The sequence below is a fragment of the Garra rufa genome, unplaced genomic scaffold (assembly GCF_049309525.1).
Source record: "Garra rufa unplaced genomic scaffold, GarRuf1.0 hap1_unplaced_003, whole genome shotgun sequence".
Lineage (NCBI taxonomy): Eukaryota > Metazoa > Chordata > Actinopteri > Cypriniformes > Cyprinidae > Garra > Garra rufa.
Window position 1 is genome coordinate 3014487 of NW_027394278.1, and position 5000 is coordinate 3019486.

Below are 5000 nucleotides of genomic sequence, written 5' to 3' on the forward strand. Positions count from 1 at the left end.
TTATGGGAGACCGCCTGGGAATACCAGGTGCTGTAAGCTTTTGCCTTTTCTTCACTATTTATATAATATGCTGGCTTTTACGGAGGCTGATCTTTAAATAGCCCACTTTTTGGAGCAGCCCTCGCTTATGGCCATACCACCTTGAGCGCTCCCTAGTGGTGACAGGAAGTGGTACAGTGAGAGAAGCAAGGAGGAAGAGGGAGTGTGTTTGTTTGAGTGGAGTAAAGGATTCAATTCTTTTCACATTGTTTGGAAAAACTGCTCCAAAGGAGTGTTTGCGTGTTGGGGGGTCATTTAATCCTCAAACAGTGTCGTGCTGTTTGGGGATAAATACCTCACACAGCAAGGAAAGAGAAATGGCTGGACAACAGGAGACGGGAAGAGGTCGAAACATGCAGGACAAGAGAGATGGAGAGCGCAGCTATGGAAAGGAACTGACGGTGCTGGTGGAGATGGAGGGGGAGGACAGAATCACAATGATGGAACTATTAAAGAGTGTGAAGGAAGAATGCGGAGGAGTGATCGGTTGCAGATATAAATCTCCAAAAGAGTATGAGTTAACAATGGAAGATATGAAGGCAAAAGGAAAAATTCTGGATGGTTTGAAGATAAAAAACAGTCGTGTAATGGTGAAGGAAGTGGATTGCATGGAGGTGGTTGTTTCTTTCTTAGGACTGCCTATGTATATTCAAGATGAAGAAATATTGAGCAAACTAAAGGATTGGGGAGTAACAGAAGCGTCTAAAATCAAGAGGAGAATGTGGCCGGGAACCGACATCGCGGATGGGACAAGGTTTTTAAAAGTTAAGTTCAATAATGTTGTTAAATCGTTGCCCTATTCAACGAAATTTGAGACGCTCGGAGGGACAGAACACTTTAGGGTGATACATGACCGACAAGTGAAGGTTTGCCGTTTGTGTATACAACCGGGACATGTTGTGAGGGACTGCCCGAGCTTTAGGTGTTTTAGATGCGATAAACAAGGACACTATGCAAGAGAGTGCAAAGAGGTGAATTGTGAAGTGTGTGGAATGCGGCCAGGACTGTGCGTGTGTGAAACGCCGGCTATGATGGAAGAAAGGAACGGCGAGGGGATAATGGAAGATCTGTACGAGGAGCTGGAGAGTGAAGAAAAAGAAGAGGAAGAGGTAATTGTTGAAGGAGAGATGAGTCAAAGCACTTGGGGAGAGAAAGAGAGAGCGACAAACAGGGGAGATACTAAGAGTGAGAGCAGCCCAGAGGAGGCGGGCGCGGGCCAACAGATGAGACAGAGAAAGAAGAAAAAAAGAACAGCAGGTAAAGAGATGGATCAGAGAGGTCTGGAGTGTGAAGATGGAAACGGGAAGACGGAAAAAAATGACAATGAAGAAGGTGGTAATGCTAAAAGTCAAGGAGAAAAACATCTGGAGAGAAGAGGAATGAAGAAAGACGAAGGGGGAGGAAAGGAGAAAGAAATGATAGAAAATCCTGTGAAAAACGGAGAGGAAGACATGGATACATGTGAGGGGAAAGGTATATTGAAAAAAAGAAAGAAGGAAAGACTGGAGGAGCAAAAGGCAGAAAGTAAGAGTTTGATTTAATTGGAATGAGTATAAATCCCTTAAAAACTGTGATAATCATTATGTGGGGTATTTTGCACATTGCGTGTCTGAACAGTAACGGGCTAAGAGACCTAAAAAAGTTTGAGAGGGTGAAGAGACTGTTAAAAGCTGATGTGCTATGCCTACAAGAGACGCATTGGACAGGGGATATAATGGACAATATAAAAAAGAGTTGGGAGGGGGAAATTTATGTGAGTCATGGAAATGTAAAAGCATGTGGAGTGGCGATTTTGATAAAAAGAGACAGAGTGCAAAATGTGAAACAAATTTATAAAGATGGAAATGGGAGAATGCTAGGACTTGAATTTAAGTTTTGTAATGAAATGTTTAGGCTTATAAACATTTATGCACCGAATATAGAGATTGACAGAAAAGAAGTCTTTAAGGAAATGAAGACACAATGGAAAGAGAAGTGTATAGTAGTTGGGGATTTCAACGTGTGGTGCACGAGACTGGATGCTTCCAGTAGTGCTAATTTTAAATCTGATGGGTCAAGAAAGTTCTTAACAGAGTGGATGCAGAATGAAGACATAGTAGATGTGTGGAGGGAAGAGAATCCATATAAAAGAGAATTTTCGAGAAGACAAATGGTGATGGGTAATTTGAAACAGAGTCGTATAGATTTATGTTTGGCAAAAAGAGAAATGTTAAAATATGTTAAAAATGTGAAATATAAGTTTGTCAGTTTAAGTGATCATGCTGTGATGACAGTCAAGATGGGTGTAAGTGAAGAGGAGAGGGGAGGGGGTTTGTGGTGTCTGAATGCAAATCTGTTAAATGAAGAGGCATATAAAGAAAATATTGTAAAATGTATAAATTATGAAATGCAGAATTCTCTATTTGAGGAAAATGTATGTGAATGGTGGGAGGGAATGAAAGAGAAAATTAAAAAAAGAAGTATTAGGTATTCAAAACAAAGAGATTTTATGAGGAGGAGTAAAGCAGAAGCTTTGGAAAATGCATTAAAAGGGGAAGCGGAAAAAATAGAAAATAATCCTGAGTACAGTGAAGAGTGCTTTTGGAGGTTAAAAACAGAATTAGAGGAGTATGAAAAGGAAAAAAGCAAGGGAGCTATAATAAGAAGTAGAGCTCAGTATGCTTTAGAGGGAGAAAGAAGTACAAAATTCTTCCTAAATTTAGAAAATAAAAAGCAGAGGAGAAAACACATTGTAGAGTTAGAAAATAGAAAAGGCGATAAAATAAATGATTTTGTTGGGATAATAGGAGAAGTGGAGAATTTTTATAGGGAATTATTCAAGAAAGAGGGTGTAAAACAAGAATGTGTGGATGAAGTCTTGAGTACTGTGAACGTGAAGCTAGACGAGGATGAGAAGAATATGTGCGAAAGAGATATAGGTATTGAAGAAATAAAAGATGCAATAAATCAGACAAAAAAGAATAAAAGTCCAGGCTCGGATGGTTTGACACATGAATTCTATAAGGCCTTCATAGGGACCCTAGCACCAATACTGCTAAGGTTGTATAAAGGTATGGAGGAGAGAGGGGAAATGCCGAGATCTATGGGCTTAGGAATAATAACTATCTTATATAAAAATAAAGGAAATCCATTGAAGTTGGAAAATTATAGGCCTTTGAGTCTGCTTAATTCGGATTATAAAATTTTAACAAAAGTAATAGCCAATAGAATTAAACAGGTTGTAGGGAGTATTGTGTCGCCTAGCCAAGCATACAGTATAATGGGGAGAGACATTATGGATATCATATGTACAATAAGAGACGTTGTAGAAAACATGGGAAAGGATGGGGAAGGGGGGTTGGTTTTATCTGTGGATTTGAATAAAGCTTTTGATAGAGTGGAGCACAGTTTTATTGAGCAGACAATGGCGAGATATGGGTTTGGAGACAGAATAAGAAAATGGATCAAATTAATATATGACAATGCCCGGAGCTGTGTTAAAATTAATGGGGCATTAACTGACCCCTTTCCATTAGAAAGGTCAGTCAGACAAGGGTGCCCATTATCTGCTTTGTTATATTCAATAACAGCGGAGCCGCTGGCATCTTTGATAAAAAGTGATAAAGAAATAAGAGGTATTCAAATTCCTTATGGAGGAGTAAGTGTAATCCACCAATATGCTGATGACACAACTTTTACTGTCAAGGATGTAAAGAGTGTTAAGAGAATAAAAATGCAGATAGAAAAATATGGAAAAGCTTCAGGTGCAAAGATAAATGTTGACAAGTCAGAAATAATAAGTATAGGAGCGGTGGAGATAAAAGGGTCAGATGTTCCATTTAAAATAACGAAAGAGTATTTAAGGATATTAGGAGTGAATATTGGAGTGAATGCGAAAGAGGCTAGAGATGCCACATGGACTGGAGTTTTAAATAAAATAAAACAAGTACTTAATTTCTGGAGGCAAAGAGAATTGAGATTAAGAGGAAAGGTAGTTGTGGCTAATTCGTTAATACTCACTAAATGCAATTATGTGATGGGAGCAATTGACATGCCAGACTGGGTTTTGAACGGAATAAAAGAGGCTGTGAATAATTTTGTGTGGGGAGGTAAAGGAATTAAAATATCAACAAAAACACTGATAGCAGACTATAAGGAGGGAGGTCTGAGGTTGATAGACTTAGAGGTTAAGAGGAAAGCAATAAGAGTTAAAACAATAAAAAAATATTTATGTGACAAAGTACAGTATGGGTGGAAGGGATATATGAAATTTTTTTTAAATAAAGGTGGAGGATGTGGTGAGGAAGGACTGTTTATGGCTTTTAAAAAACCTATGACTGAGAAAATGCCAATGTTTTATCAAGAAGTATTTAGTGCTTGGGCTGAGTTTTTGGTTAATGTTAATTATGAATGTGACAATATAAATCAAGTACTTGACCAGCCATTATTTCTGAATCCAAAAATTAAAAGGGGAGGGAAAATGCTTTATAATAAGTTGTTTATGAGGGCGGGAGTTAGGAAAGTGAAAGACATGGAATATGAATATGTTAAAGGTTTTTTGCCAAATAGAGCTATATATGATTGTGTAGTAGGATGGGATGATGAAATTGAGAAATCTAAAGTGGATTGTGAATGTGAAAACATTAAAACAAGCCTACCAGAAGGGTGGGTGCAAAGGATTGAGAAAGAGACTGTAAAAATAGGAGATTGGGGATTTCCTGAAATGTATGTTATAGATAAAAAGGGAAAAAAGTTTTTGTGTCAGTTAAATGTGAAAACATGTTATAAGATGATGGTGAAAAAGGAAATCAAAATGCCTGCCTCTGAGGTGGTTTGGCCAAGGGTATTCCCTGGAATAAATGTAAAGACAATTTGGAGGAATTTAAATGTGAAATACAATGGACTGGATTGTGAAAACCTGGACTTTAAATTAAGGCATAATAGAATATATACAAAGGTGGTGATTCATCAAATGAACAAAA